The 16,275-nt window shown below is 35.9% G+C and overlaps 1 protein-coding gene across 3 annotated transcripts in view; it reads left to right on the forward strand.

Annotated features, from left to right (window-relative positions):
• glra4a (glycine receptor, alpha 4a) overlaps window positions 1–16,275 on the forward strand; it is a 271,453-nt gene that overhangs the window by 71,845 nt on the left and 183,333 nt on the right. The window lies entirely within an intron of this gene.

Raw genomic sequence — 16,275 nt, forward strand, 5'->3', positions numbered from 1 at the left:
TATATACACTGTATATATATAAATGTATGTATTCGGAGAAGACACTTTGACTAATAAATAGCTAATAAAAGGATAATAATTGGATTTATTGTTAATTTTAACATAATAGGTGGCTTGGTATATAAAATTAACGTGTGCATTGGAGATTTACTTCGAGTGAAAGAATGAATATAAGTGCAGTGAAAATGGGAAAAGCTCTATTTGAAGCAAACTGTCACATCATTAATATTTAGAGTTTATAAAGACGTTACTAGATTAGTTCAGCAGTTGCAGAGAATTTACTTCAAAACTACTTTATTGCCCCTGTCAAACAGTATATTTTAATTAGTTTAACTGATGAATTATCACAGTTTAATGAGCTTGTTTTCAATCAAATATGCAAACGTTGAGCTCACACAAATTGCTAAATTTTGGAAATTATCAAAAAACTATGTGAGATTGTGAGACATGCAACACCTTTTCTGATCCAAATAAGTCATAAACCAAAAATAACTGTTTTAACTTTCTTGAGCGGTAGTGTGTGCATTATATTTGATTCAGTCACATTTCAATGTCCAACTTATCCTATAAAAGGAATAACAGCCTATCCTAACAGCAACAAGGATGGAGAACTAATTCTTAACTTAATGTATCAAAAACATAAAGACAACATATCCGCTTTTCTGTATCTTACATTGAAAAGTGTTTAAAAACCTAAGAGAATTCCAAACTTGTTATGAAAATGCAATGTGAAAATTATTATACCAACAAAGTGCTTTACAGCAAAATACTGTAAATATGTGTTCACAAAGCAAACTTAGTTTTTAGAAATACTAAGATACAAGCCATCATGACAAGGCTAAATAAAATAAAAAAGCCATAGCACTATTTATTAACTGTCACTGAAAATATATACACAATGTCACTTGGAGGCTTGAGTGGTTCATTGGGTTAATAATGACCTATAAACAAAATAAAGCACTGTTACCTCCACATGCTTAAAAATCCAAAAGAGCACCCAAACAATAATTACTTCCCAGACAAACATTCTGCATTTTCAGTCTCCCTGTTTTCAGGCTTCAATGTGGTATAGAAAACTCCAGACTGGAGACTGATACCTTAGCAGTTTAATATTTTGTAGTTGCTGTTGCAGAAGACCTATCTAAATTAGATTTTAATACATAATTAACATCTCCAGCCATTGAGCCAGTATTGAGAATTAAACTGCAAGATTCCTGACCATGAATTTTATTCTTTATACTGTATATAATATGCTACCGTGGCTGTTCGTTTGTCTGTCCAGGATTTTAAATAAGCAATACAAACAATCCTAGCCACTCAAGGCATTAGGCAACATAGGAGACCACGTATGGTGCTGTCATTTGAAGGAAGCCATAACTGCCCCAGACACCAACCAAGACGTCCCCCATGCTCCTCAATGTCTCATATCATGGCGCTGCCTGTGTGCTTCGGGCACTGATGAGGACTGCCAAGCACCCCCTAGGGCTCCATATACAGTAGATTTCAACCAGCACAGTACATAATTTCCATAAACAGCCCTAAAATGAATTTAAAAGAATTCCCAGATTCTAGCCACTCAAGAAGGCCCCCCTGGTTTTTGATTTGTGGCATGATTGTGACAAATCCTCATACTTGGGCCACACCAACTAGGAGAATTCAGCAAATTAATCTGGCTGATCAAGGCATATGTCTGTCTTCTTTTCATCCACATGTGCCAGGCGGCATTGTTTTGCTGGGTTTTGCTTTGACTTTAGCAGTCCTTTAGAGTTTTTTTCTTTTTTGGACATAGTTTGCGCTCTGCTATCAGGCAACCTTAACAGTAGTGTTAGAATGCATGATAGCTGAAATAATTTACAAAACACACAATTACACAGCGCTGCTGTTGACAGAGCACTGTCTCTGTTGTTCATAACTGGCAATGAACAACACTAAAAACTTTTATAGTTTGAAGCTTGAGTCCTGTGAGGTGGCCTGTTTTTATTGTCATTGTTATTTTCAGTTGTATAAGATATAGTCTACATTATAGCTGTAACATAGCCATATTATGTCATCTCAGTGACTGTGTAAGCTTTCCTGTTAATTTTGTGAATTTAGCATTGATGAAAGAGATCAAAATGCATTCTAATACTGGCATTAGGTAGGAGATTTTGAAAATATGAAAAATGTATTTGCATATATGAATCATTATAAACCATACAGCCAAGTGCCAACCTGACCAAAACTGGGCCTTAATGATAATAGGAAAAATTTTAGCATTGCTTTGATGAGCAGTGGTGGTGTTTATGCCAGAGTGGTCTGATAGAACCTGAGTTCATCTTTGTGCCATCACAGCTACCTGGCTTTGCCCTTTAAGTTAATGCAAAATAATAATTTTAATTAACGGAAAGATTACTATAGTCTAAAAGTTGTTTGTTTCAGACATATTTTAAGCAGTTTAAGTTACACAACAGCAAATGAAGATCACACATCCACTCAGGAAATGTTGTATTTGCATATCAAAACAAAACACATTCCAAGATGAATCCTGACAATGTGAAAAATAAGCGTAATTGTGATTTTTTTTGGTCCTGCTTAATTCCCTTTACTGAGAAAGATTAAACAGTTAATTAAATGATTTAGGAAATAAGCACATGTATATTACAAGAAATGGCAACTTTACATTTTAATTTATCTACCCAGAAACCCTGAACAGATTTATACAACATGGAATGCACAATATATTGTGAAACTTTAAATGAATTTGAACTATTGGTTTACTATCACAGTTTTCACAATAATCACTAAATGATTTGCCCCCTAAAGAATTCACACACAGACTAAATTTCAGATTATTGCCATAATTCATTTCTGAGAAATACATTCAATAAATTGGCAGAATTCTTGGCAGATTTTTTATGTATTCCTCTACTCGTGTTTCAGACAATGTTACATATTCCGGAGATATTTTTGTTTGTTTCTTTTTTTTGTTTGTTTTTTGTCCATTCTAGTTGTTAAACTAAAAATGTTTAATTGGAGTTGCCTTTATGTTTTCAGAATGACACATTTTTTCAGCATGACACCAATTTCATTAATTTTACAGGAATGCAGAAGTACTGTATGCCATTTTTGGTCTTATAAAAGCTCTGTTACCAAGGAAACTCACTTTATGCAAAATACCATTAGAGCTACTGAACATATGATTTTTTTTTTTTAAATAAAGGAGCCTTGAAAATAATTTTAAACTTACCATAGTGATTAATATTTTTGATCTGGCCTAAACTATGATGTGGAGAATGCATTGAATCAAACATGACATTTTCCAATGTCAAACAAACATACAGTTTCTTCATATATATTGGTTGATGTCACAGAGGTTACACTTGTGCCATGTTTTTAACTATATTCAATTAGCAATTTTCGAAAAGTCTACTTTAATATAGTCAAAAAAGGCTCAGTAGTGCATGTGGAATCTTCATTCTCTAACATAGTACAACATTCTTAAACTAATTTAATTAAACTGAGGGTTAGCATTGTAGTTGCAGTTGCACGTCAAAACCTATTAGTGCAAAACTGGGTGCAAGGGAAGTTACAGTTTTGGATGGGGAATCAGTTCACTGTAGTCACTACTTCTCCTGCCATAGCCCCTCCTGACAATATTCCATCTCATTTCCATCCACGTCTGATTGCATTCCCAATTTCCCCTCTAAAAGGCAATTGAATCAGGCACATAGCCTAAGTGAAACCTTAAAATGGAAGAATCTATAAGAGAAAAAATGCAAGTAAATCTGCTTAGGACAATACAGTCAGAGCTGATGTATTGATATCATTTTCAAAAAATAATAATAGATAAAAAGATAAAGGGTGGCCAGATGTCCTCTTTTCCCAACAATATCCTGTTTTTGATACTTAAAATAGGAGTTTTGATGTTATTTATAAAATCCCAAAAATAGTCCAGGATTTTCTCTTAATCGTTGCTCAGACAGTGTAAACAAGCAGCAGACCTACAGATTTTGTCCGAGCCACATGTGACAGGAATATGTTTTGTGGTCACTGTAACTCATGTGCGGCACAGGGCTTGTTTAATAAAAAGCATACAATGGCACTTTGACTCAGGGGTCAGCTAGGAGGACTGGGTAGAGCCACATTACTGTACAACACCAACTAATACGCATAAAGGGTAACCGAAAGATGAAAGTACAATAATAATGTTTTAAATATGACGTAACTAGTAAGAATCCACATGTGAGATCAGGAAAGCTGGGATATGAACCCTAAAAAAAAAGTTCACTTGAAGAGTAAACACTGCTTAAGGAAGAGAGGCCATCAGCCTCAACAAATAAATTGGGGAAACTTGCTTAATTGCTTAATTACTGCATATTTCAAAAAGTTCCAAAAATTCTGATCATTTTTAAAAACAAATGAGGACTACTCCTAGATTGTAATGCATGTAGCAGTCATCATTTGTACTTCAGATATTGTCAGAACACTGAAAAAAAACCCCAAATAGTATGTCTTTGTGTTTTTCCTTTTTTAGGTGCATTTGTACAGTATATAAAGGTTAAAGTACTGGGTGTGATAGCCATATCTGTATATCTGGCTGCATGATACAACATGGCACCCAGTTGGCCAGTTTTTTTTAAATGTTGCACACATACTGTATTCTCCTCAAGACAGTAAGTGTGTGTGTATAAATATACTGTATATGTGTATGTATATATACAGTATATATATGTTTGGTACCAAGCCGGGATGCCCAGGAGGACTGGAGGAGGGCTTGCGCCTCCTCCAGACCGCGAGGGGGCAACCGCCCTGGTTGTTTTGGGGACCACGGGCAGAGAGCTTTGAAGCTCAGCCCTGTAGGGGCCCATGGTCACTGCCAGGGGGGCACCCCAATGCCAACAGAGCCCTGGACCACACTTGGAAGTGCTGGGGGGAAGAGGATCAGGGACACCCGGAGTGCTTCCGGGTACGCAGCTAGCACTTCCGCCACGCTGGGGAGTGTCGGTGGAAGATTGCCGGGAAGCACCAGGAGCACATCGGGGTGATTATAAAAGGGGCCGCCTCCCTTTATGCAAGGCTGGAGTCGGGTGAGGAGAAGGACAGAGCTTGGTGGAGAGGAGTGAAGGTGGCCTGAAGAGTGAGGAATTTGAGTGTGAGGCCTGGACTTTGGGGGAATCTTGGGGGTTTTGTGTGCACTTATTGCTGTAAATAATAGTTGTAAATAAACGTGTGGTGGTGCTTAAACATGTCTACCTGTCTGTGTCCGGGGCTCGTTCCACAATACATACATAGATCTGATCACAATCTGATATTTGGGTGGTTACCTACCAGGTAATGTGTGTGGCAGACATCAGGCATGAACTTTGTTTCCAGAAGCAGATCATAGACATGTTATATAGTACTGTACATAGTGCATAGTATACAGTATATATATAGTATATACTCTTTGTATTATTTGGTAGGTGCTATATAACAATATACACATACATACATACATACATACATACACAGAAATAGTGTATACTGTATACTTTATAATATATACTTAATATAGTATCCAGTGTCTGTCAGGGAAAAGGAAATGATTTTCAATTTTTATTTTGTACTTGGTAAAATTACAAATAATTACACCAGTGTCAGCATCATTGGCACCATTATGTATGGGTGCCATTATCTTGTGTATTTTTGTTTTGTATGGGTGACAACTTATTTTATTTCTGGTGTTCTTGGTCATGAATGTGTTTTTGTGTTTGGTTTTTGTCTATTATGATGTTTGCTACTGACATTGCTCCGGAGTTAGTTTCCAGACTTAAGTCTTCATGTGAGATTTGTGCTTGAACAAAATAGAAAATATGTTTAGATTGTGGTTTTGATATACAGTAGCTTTACATTCACACTTTGAGGGTAGTGTAGGCCTATCAATATCATTAATCAGTCTCATCTCTTAGTATACCAACCTCTGTTATATTGTTATTATACTTCTGTATCTCCCTAAAATGAAGCAATAATAAAAATCTTTCCACTCTTCTAGTTTGTTTAGGGGTCTTAACAATGAAATGTGTCATCAATACTACTGAGATTTATTTAGTTTGAAGTTGTGCCACTTATACAAGAGGATCTTCTGTCTAGTGTATCTCCTTGGTGAAAGTTTGTATTAAATATGGATGTGTCTTTCAGTAGACTGCTCTCAGGTAATGAATGGTAAGGGTACTTTAAGGAAAAAAAATCCAGCTAATTGGAATATTATTTAAAGTAATTTTCCATAAAACTGGTAGAGGAAGTTAGTCAAGGGAGATTTGTTTTTGAAAACCAGATAGTGATGGCATGCAGAGAGGAGCTGCAAGAAGCAAAGTTTCAACTCTGTGGAGTAAATTATTACGTGCAATTATTGTATTGTTTGAAGTTGAAGTAGACTCAGATTGATGGCTTAGGGAAAGAGAGTTGTACCTCTGAAAAATGCTAGGCCATCATCAGCGACTGGTAGCATTTACCAGTAATACTACAATGTTTACTTCTAACATGAAGGGAGCTGGACAATCAACTAACTGTTTTTTTAACACAGAGGAACTATATAAGAACAGGCAGAGCAGACTCATTTTTCTTAGGACACTGCACTCCATTTAATGTGTTTAATGACAGCCTTTGCATATACAATTACTTTGTGATGCCCAGTTTGATTTTGAATACTGTGATGTACTGGGCTTGTAACATCACTCCAAGTGAGGCCCACTGAATCAACAAACTAATTAAAAAGGCAGGCTCAGTTATGGGATGCCCTCTTGAGCCGCTGGAGTAGTGAAGGAGAGAATGAGAATAAAATTGAATGCCATTATGAATAATGGCGCACATCCTGTCTCTGACACACTAACACTGAGGACTTTTAGCCAAAGAATTATTTAACAGACATGTGTCAAGAAACACAACTGGGCCTCCTTTATGCCAAGTCTGAAGTTTTCTTTTGTTTCATTTTAGTTTTTTTCCTTTTTTAGTTATTCTGGTATATATTTGAGAAGAGTTTGTTGTTTATCATAATATAACAATATTATTTCTTTATTTATTGAGTTTCTGTAAAAAGGTCAGTTTACCGCTGGGTACAAATATCTATCTACCTATCTATTTTTGTTTTGTTGTAGGTGTATGGTGTAATATTATTGGTGGTGCATCATTCTTATCAATGATTAGTATATTTATTTTACTTTCTAATTAATAGTGCTGGCAGTGTACTTTATGGAGGTGGAAAGGGAGTTAATTGCTTAGTTTGATAGTGGCCTTTAACCTGGAAGTTTCCCTTATAAAAATTGTGGCTGCCTAGGGCAACATTATGTAAATCTTATCATACCTTGGAGGAGTATTTTGGTTTCAAAGAATGTGACAATTTTTAAGTGTCAAGACGCTGCCAGGAAGGTCCAAAAGAGTAATGACACCTGTCAGAGCATATTAAATTCACCAAAGGCCATCAAAATAAAAAGGGGTAAGCAGCCTTTAAGTAAACCACAGATCAAAACCAAAAGCAAACCTCAAACCAGATAACTTGTTTACAAAGCAAACTTAGTTTAATTCTTTAATTTAAGAGAACAGAACACAGCAAAAGACATTTAACTGAGCAATACATAAGTACAGCTATTATGTTGCAAAACACACGTCCTCCTTTCCCTGCCCACATCAGAGTGCTATACAGCAAAAATAATCCCAATGTGACTACTCATCTATATATATAAAAGTCAACGTATGTGTGTACAGCATGTACAGTATGTATGTTCCAGCATCACTTCCGAACGGCTGGAGCAATTTTCATGACACTTGGCACACATGTGTCTCATTGGTCAACTAAAAATACCAACCCCCTTCTGGATAGGGTGGGGGGTGATCTTGGGGTCTTGTATGCATATTATCATCCAGTTGACACTCGGAACGACCACCAGACCGGTGAACTGGAGGTGACTGCCAGCATTCTTTATGTTTGAGTTCCCTAATTTTAATTTTTTATTTTTTGTTTCTTCTCTTTCTTCATCATGTAAAGCACTTTGTATGAAAATGTGCTATATAAATAAAAGCTGTTGTTGTTGAGCACCACCGTGCCACAGTTGCTTTTGAAATTAAATAGAGTTGGCCGGTTCTGAGCGTCTACGGGATGATAACATATATACAAGACCGCAACACAAGCACATTAGTGAGTCTTTATTGTTTGTTAATTTATTTTTATTTTTAAAGTTGTGTTTTTTTTAATTATATTTTTCTCAAACAATTAAAAGAAAAAACTGTTTATTTTCTACCCAGGCAATGCTGGGTATTTCAACTAACATACAATAAAACAACAAAGATCAAGCAAAGACCAGGCATATATATAATATAATATAAAGTCAGCGCTGGAATATATAAAGTCAAAACCAGAATATATTAAGTCAGTGTCGGAATTTATAAAGTCATTCCTGATTATATAAAGTCAACATCGGAGTATATAAACTCACTCCTGAATATATAAAGTGAAAGTCAAAATCTATTGATTGAAACGACTCTGAACTGAACTAAGTTAACAAAAACGTATTCAGAAAAATAAATTAAAAAAACACTGTAAGGTTAATGTTTTGAAAGTGATGCATGTGCCCTGCCCAGGATTGGTTCCTGCCTTGCGCCCAGTGTTGGCTGGGATTGGCCAGCGCTGACTTTCTATATTTAAGTTTTGACTTTATATAGGGCGGCACGGTGGCGCAGTGGGTAACGCTGCTGCCTCGCAGTTAGGAGACCCGGGTTCGCTTCCCGGGTCCTCCCTGCGTGGAGTTTGCATGTTCTCCCTGTGTCTGTGTTGGTTTCCTCCTACAATCCAAAGACATGCCGGTTAGATGGATTGGCATTTCTAAATTGGTGCGTGGGTGTGTTTGTGTGTGTCCTGCGGTGGGTTGGCACCCTGCCCAGGATTGGTTCCTGCCCTGTGTTGGCTGGGATTGGCTCCAGCAGACCCCCGTGACCCTGTCTTTGGATTCAGCGGGTTAGAGGATGGATGGATGGATGGACTTTATATATTCCAGCGCTGACTTTATATATTCCGACACTGACTTTATATATTTAAGTTTTGACTTGATATATTCCAGTGCTTACTTTATATATTCCGAAATATTCCAATGCCGTCTTTATATACTCAGGTTTTGACTTTATATATTTGGGAATGACTTTATATATTCCAGCGCTGACTTTATATGTTCAAGTTTTGACTTTATATATTCCGATAGTGACTTTATATAATCAAGTTTTGACTTTATATATTCGGCAATGACTTTATATATACAAGTTTTGACTTTATATAGTTAAATTTAGTCATCATTGCATAACTTTTTCTTTACCATAGAAATTTAAAGACTAAATTCAACTTCCATTCCTAACAAAGATATTTCTGGCGACTAAATAGAACCTACTTATATCCAAATTCGAGCTATTGAGCTGTCGCCTGCCTGCCTGAATAAGTCACCCTCGCTTCGCTCTTACTTTTTTACCGTTCATTTAATCATGGCTAGTGACGGAAAAATGATAAAATGGAAGGAGGATTACACTGAGTATGGCTTTACCAAAACAATTATTGATGGTGAATCGATTATTCGTAAAGATTCAATTGGTGATCTGTTTTTCTGTGTTAACCTCATATTTTTTCATACTTCATCTCAAATCAAGGGGGTGCGAGGGTAAAATGAATCGGGAAGCGCTGATCATTTTAATCGGTGTACCAGGAAATCATGCATTGACAGAAGTTCCCCTTTGCTTGTAATGCAAAGTGTGATTAAATGCGTGATTTTTTTAACGTGTTATGGAGCACATGCATCGAAGCTTTTCAGCTGTGCTTGTGCTAAGAAAAGGAAACATTTTAAAAATAACGTAACACGATTGTCAATGTAACCTTTTGTAAGTAGTGCCTGGAGGATTCAGTGTGGAGAAACTGTAGAGACAGCGTGTGTATTAACTTGTGGATTTTTCTGTGAGTATTTGGTGGCAGCGTCACAAAGTCGCTTCCGTAACACTGTGTTAGCTGCGGAGCCCAGCTCAGAGCGAAATGAGGTGAATGGGAGAGGAGATGATGACGTGACTCCCCCACCCGCCTTAGCTGTCAACCCCCCACAAACACAGTCTCTCGGAATTTGCTTAAGCACAGCCCTTCACCTGCAATTTTAACTTAGTTACAAAGTGATCAAACTCTCGTTTACATCCTGCTTCCTCTCATTAAACTTGTATCCCGCATTACCCGTGGGCATGACAAACGCCAGCGGCAGCCTGTCTATGAACTTAATTTAAACTTTAGGTTTACACCGTGCTTTGTTTACAAAGTAGCAGCACTCATGAATATGGTTGTATATATCACTCACTTGCTTCTTATTGTTTCGCTGCCTTCTCAATTATATAATGCATGTTTTCTTCAGCGCTTTTAGGAGCTCTTCCTTGTTTTCTACGTACTGTGTTGACAGTCAGTTCACGTGATTACGTGGGAGGCGTGATGATGTCACACGAAACTCCGCCCCCCACGGCTTTCGAGCTCAACTCCATTACAGTATATGGAGAAAAATAGCTTCCAGTTATGACCATTACACGTAGAATTTCGAAATGAAACCTGCCCAACTTTTGTAAGGAAGCTGTAAGGAATGAGCCTGCCAAATTTCAGCCTTCTACCTACATGGGAAGTTGGAGAATTAGTGATGAGGCAGTGAGTCAGTCAGTGAGTGAGTGAGTCAGTGAGGGCATTGCCTTTTATTAGTATAGATAAATTAATAATTAATTATTAATAATTTCCGGAACGTGCTGTTACGTTGTCATTCATTTTACCCACTGTCTTTCTTTCATTCATATGTTACGTAGGCACGTACCTTTTATCTTCGGCAATCCCATTCTCTAACCAGGCCTCAGGAGCTAACCAATGTAACACTGTCCACCACCCCTTTCGTTATTCCGGCACATTGTTGACATCCGTGAGTAACAACAACGTACTAAACTGGAAGGTGGTCTATGCATGCATGGAATTTGCGGACAAACAAAGACCAAGATCTAAATGAAGATCTCTTTAGTTAATTTAAAGTACAACAATTTGTTTAGTTTGAATGTCTTTGTTTTGAGGTGTGTTTGGCGTACTACAGTCTTCAGTAGTATAAGCCTGGAGGAGATTCTTAATGCAATGCCTATGTTTTAGCTGTCTCTCTACTGCCATCTAGTGCTTCTTCTTCTAATTAATTCCCGGACAAACAAAGATCAAGATCCAAATGAAGATTATATATAAAGATTCTTCAACAAATTTTTATAATTTTAAAAATATTACTCAAAAAAGACAATTACATTTTTCCTAGTTTAAACTAATATAAGATGTCACTTATCTGTATTTCTAATAGAATGGTCTTTTTCATTTCCTGACTTATTATAGAAGTGAATTATTTAACATTTGTTGATAAAACCTAGAAATACTACCAACATCTTCATCAAAAATAGCCAGTATTGGTTTAGGAATAGAGATTGGTGAAAGGAGAGTGAAACCAGGCATATACTTTTCACAAAACATTTGACTTGTGTGTTTAAAAGAAGCGTAAATATTGTCTACATAAAGAAAAAGGCCTGGATACCTAGTTGTTTCCATATGCTAAACAGTGAATGGTTAAAGAAGGATGCAAAATATATCATTATGATATACAGATGCAGCCGCTAAACGCATCCTTGCATTAAAATATGTTCTATAGTGGAACTAAACTTTAAGTAACTGCTGGACCACAGGATGCTGGTAGATTGATGGTAATTAGAAAAAAATGGGGCACTTTGCAAGGCATAGAGAGAAGCTTTTGAGCATGCTTTCATTTCCTTTGCTAGCAAAGCCGGTGTGGTTTCACTGCCTTGTGACCCCTTCCAAAGTTGCAGTGTATGTATATTTGAAGCCCAGCAATAGAACACAGCTTCAGGTAACAGCATGCCAAACTCTTATTTAATTCTCTGCAAAATAGTCTTTTTTATGTGCAGTGATTTTGATTTCCAAATAAAATTTACAGTTCAGTCTAACTGAAAAAAGTTAAAATATATAGGGGCGTCCTAAAGAATATAATGGGATCTTTGCAAGGATATTCATTTAAACTGGGTTAATCTATTAATCATTTCTTTAATGCTTTTTATTAAATTGACAGAATTAAGTTTGAACAGATCTTTACGTTTCGTTGTGACAATTACACTTCCTAAATATTTAAATTGTTTAGGTGCAGTAAATGAACAGTGCTTGAGTTTAATCTGGCATTCTCTATAACCATTGGGAAGAGAACACCCCTATTCAAGTTGATTTTAAACCAAGGGATCTTATGAAATTGATTTAACAGATTAAGTATGAATGACAGAGATTAGATTGGGTCTGTGATATAGAGCACCTTATCATCACTATAAAGAGATATTTTTCTTCAAGCCCATCACTTGTAGCAGCTGTGGTGATGCAAAGATTCTCAAAGTCGAAGTGACAGTGATCTATTTACAAACTCTACTGCACCGCTACTACTACTACACTACTACACACATGTATGACCTTTTTTTAAATTTGATTGTATCCAAACAAGTAGCTGGAGGTTCAGTAGCAATTGCAAAAAGCTCTGAAGATAATGGGCAACTATATCTAGTTACATGCTGCAATCGAAAATAGTTAGAATTGACACTATTTACAAATTTTATTTATACAAACTGGCTATAGTATTCATTGACATAACATATTTGTGCCAAACCCAAATTTGTACAGTACACTAAATAGCTTCATTCAATGGTATCAAGAGCTTTTTCTACATCTGAAGACAGCAAAAGCCCAGGTATCACAGTAAATTACATTAAACAATTGATGAATATTTGAAACTAAATGTTCACCTTTTATAAATCTTTTGATCCTGAGATATTATAGAGAAGTCTGCTTTCTCCACACTTGGCTAAAACATTTGTCATGATCTTAAGAGCATTATTTAGAAAAGAGATTGTTCTGTAGGATGTACACTCTAGGACAGCGGTCAGTCCTGGAGGGCCAATGTCAGTCCTGGAGGGCCGCAGTGGCTGCAGGTTTTTGTTCCAACCCAGTTGCTTAATAAGAAGTGCTTATTGATCATTTAATACTTCTGTTTCATTTTATTTGTCTCGCTCATTAAGATTTTGAACCCTTATTGCTTATTTTAGTCTTAAAAAGCTGTATTCTTGGTTTAAATTGCTCCTTATTAGCAATAAGATGCTAATAACAACAGAAACCAGCATTTCTCCTTTTAGCTTGTTTCCATTTACTCCTGTGTGTATTTATCGTGCTCTATTTGGTTTAATTAAATACTTGGAAGGAAAGTGAAGAGAAAAAAGTTAAACACTGAGAATTACTCATCTATTTTAGACTTCAAATCATTTGGAAGATATCTTTAGGAAGGAAAAAAATGTAGGATATGAGAATGACTTGATATGGCAGAGTTAAAGCACAAGGAATGAAACTGAATCAATCAATCAATCAATCAACATTTATTTATATAGCACATATTCATACAAAAAAAAATGTCAAATGAATAATTGACAAGGATTGATTTCTAATTAAGCGACTGGGTTGGAACAAAAACCTGTACCCACTGCAGCCCTCCAGGACTGACTTTGCCCACCTCTGCTCTAGGGGGTCTTTATTTTTCTTTGCAAAGCCCATGATTAATGCCTGTTATGTAGTGTTTTTGTTACAGTGTTATGCTCAGTGTTACTGTATGTTCTCTAGCTTCTACAAACATTGCCAGTAATAATGGCTCTAATCCCCTTGTAGTACCTTTACTTTGTAGTATCCTGACATTCTATGGAAATTGTATCCAAGTGTGGCATAAGTATTTTATCAAAATAACCTTTATTACATTACGAAATGTACAAAGAATTTAAATATTCCTTAAGGACATTTATTATTTCATTATTTTCCCTGGTTTTAGTTCGAACTGCAGTCTTTTATAAACTTTTATTCTGCATTCAGAACTTTCTGTTTATGCATTTGCTGTGCTAAAATCTTATTGATCTTTTCTCTGTGTTATTGGAAATGATGGTGTAAAAATGGTGTGACCTGAAAATGATGTGTTCAGTTTCTCTTGTTGTCAAGAGGTTGAATTCAGCTGGTAATAACAATTGTTTTTCATAAATCACATAATTTGTCAATGTTGCATATTCCTCATGAACCCAATACCATAATCAACTCTGATACCCTTCTATTCTGAAGCATGCCATATGAGGTGAATGATCCTCTTAGAAATGCAACCCATATGGCACTCATTGTCTTCATGCAGATATCTCTCAAGATGTATTTCTCTCTCAGGACAGACACATTTGTGAGAAAATTAATTTTACAATTTCTTTATTTGCTAGAAATAATTGATTAAGTTTCCAAAGGTGATTTGCCCTAACCCTAATTTCCATTTCCCTTGGGTTGCTGAAACCCATCGATACTCTTCTCAAAGGCAAATAATAGGGAGCATATTGTTCAGAATGGCATAGTCCTGATACTCACCAAATGTCGCAACCTCACAGCCTGTCATCTATCTGGGCTAAAATGGCTCTTAGTTATTTCTGAGAATTATCTTTAAGGCAATTATTCTAACCAACAAAGAACTAAATATAAATGACCCTGAATATCTGTTCAAATCCAGTCGTAGACAGATATCGACACATACAGAAGAATCAGCATTTTAATAATCAACTGTAAACCTTACTCATAACAGCATTAAAATATTATTGTGGATTATTTCATATAATTGAAATAAAAAGCAAACACCCCACATATGCTCTATCATTTTCGTGGCATAGTATTTTTCACTATTTCTGTAATCAGCCTTCCTTCAAACACCTTTACTTCTTTTTATTATTCAAGTAGTGCATTTTAACTAGTTTGGATTTCACAGGATTACTTGGCATTTTGCAGACTCCAATATGATTTCAATAATCATCAGTCTATCAGTTTGAGATGCACTATAATCTTATCATTTTGCTTTGGAGAATTATTGCTTTCATGAGGTTGGCACTCATTGCATTACAGAATGTGAGTATAGCACTGCATAAAGAGTTTAAAACTGTCTGGATAGATATCAGTATATTCAAAAATGCACCCCATTGGAAGTTAAATGTTACATTAAGAAAGCAAATCCAAATTGCACAAAATTATGCTTTATTCAGTCAATTGTACTCCTTGATTACTCTGTAAAGTCAGATTTTTCTCCATTCTTGTCTTGGCAATTCACCTTATTTGCACAAACTTCAGGCGCACAGTGATTACAGTAATTTATGCCTTCAAGTATTTAGACAACACATGCCACTGCTCTAGAAGAAGAAAATGATGAATTCAGCATTAACAAATCAATAGGACTGTGCATTTTGTTGAAGAGTGTTGTGTTGACCTTTTAAGCACATGTGTTGCCTACTTTAACTATGTTTTAATTTACTTATCCAACATATATAAATTCCCTTCATCAAATCTGCATGATGAGTAAAAAATGTTGAAACTCTGATAACTAACATTAATCCAACCTAAACCAATTATGAAATAGTAGATCATTTTCATGAATTGTTTATGTAACTGACGACTTTTGCCTAGGAACATGCTATGCCAAGTCATGAACCCCAAAGTTTTCCTTTTACAAGCACCTGTATGACTATTTTATTTTATGCTTAAAACTTTTATCACTTTACACAGTGGTATTTAAGGTCAACATGGTGGAAAGTATAAAATTATTAAAACCTGTTTTTAGTAGATTTCACAATCCATTTACTGTAATTTAATAAATATAAACCAGATTTTAGTAGGATTTTAGGAAATGGCAGCATGACTGCATAAGAGGGCAGTGTGTCTGCCTCGCAGCTCCTGGTATTTGAGTAAAAATTTCACCCCAGTCCCTGGCTGTATTTCAGTGTTTTCCATTCTCAGTCCAGGAGGTTGTAGCTGTGAGTCATTTAACATTTAACCTCTGATTGATGTCACTATTTAATAGGGTAGTCTTTACTTTTTTCCTTATACTCTGATTCTGAATTTAGAAAACTGCTGTAGTGTAAAATTAACACTTACTAGAAATATTCTTATTTTTGTCACTGTGTTTTTCAAGGTGAAATTATTTCTTTATAATCATTGTATACAGTATATAATTAATTTACCACATATAAAGTGAATATTTTGTAATAAATTTTAAAAATACCTTGTCTATACTTGCAGCTTGCAATCAGACTGAAAGGTACCATAGTCCAAAGATTAATGAAATAGCCTGTGTATGACACCTGCCATAAGCCGCCAATGCCAAGCTATTGTCATGCATGCGTGCCAGAGGGTCT

Source organism: Polypterus senegalus, chromosome 10, assembly GCF_016835505.1.
Source record: "Polypterus senegalus isolate Bchr_013 chromosome 10, ASM1683550v1, whole genome shotgun sequence".
NCBI lineage: Eukaryota > Metazoa > Chordata > Cladistia > Polypteriformes > Polypteridae > Polypterus > Polypterus senegalus.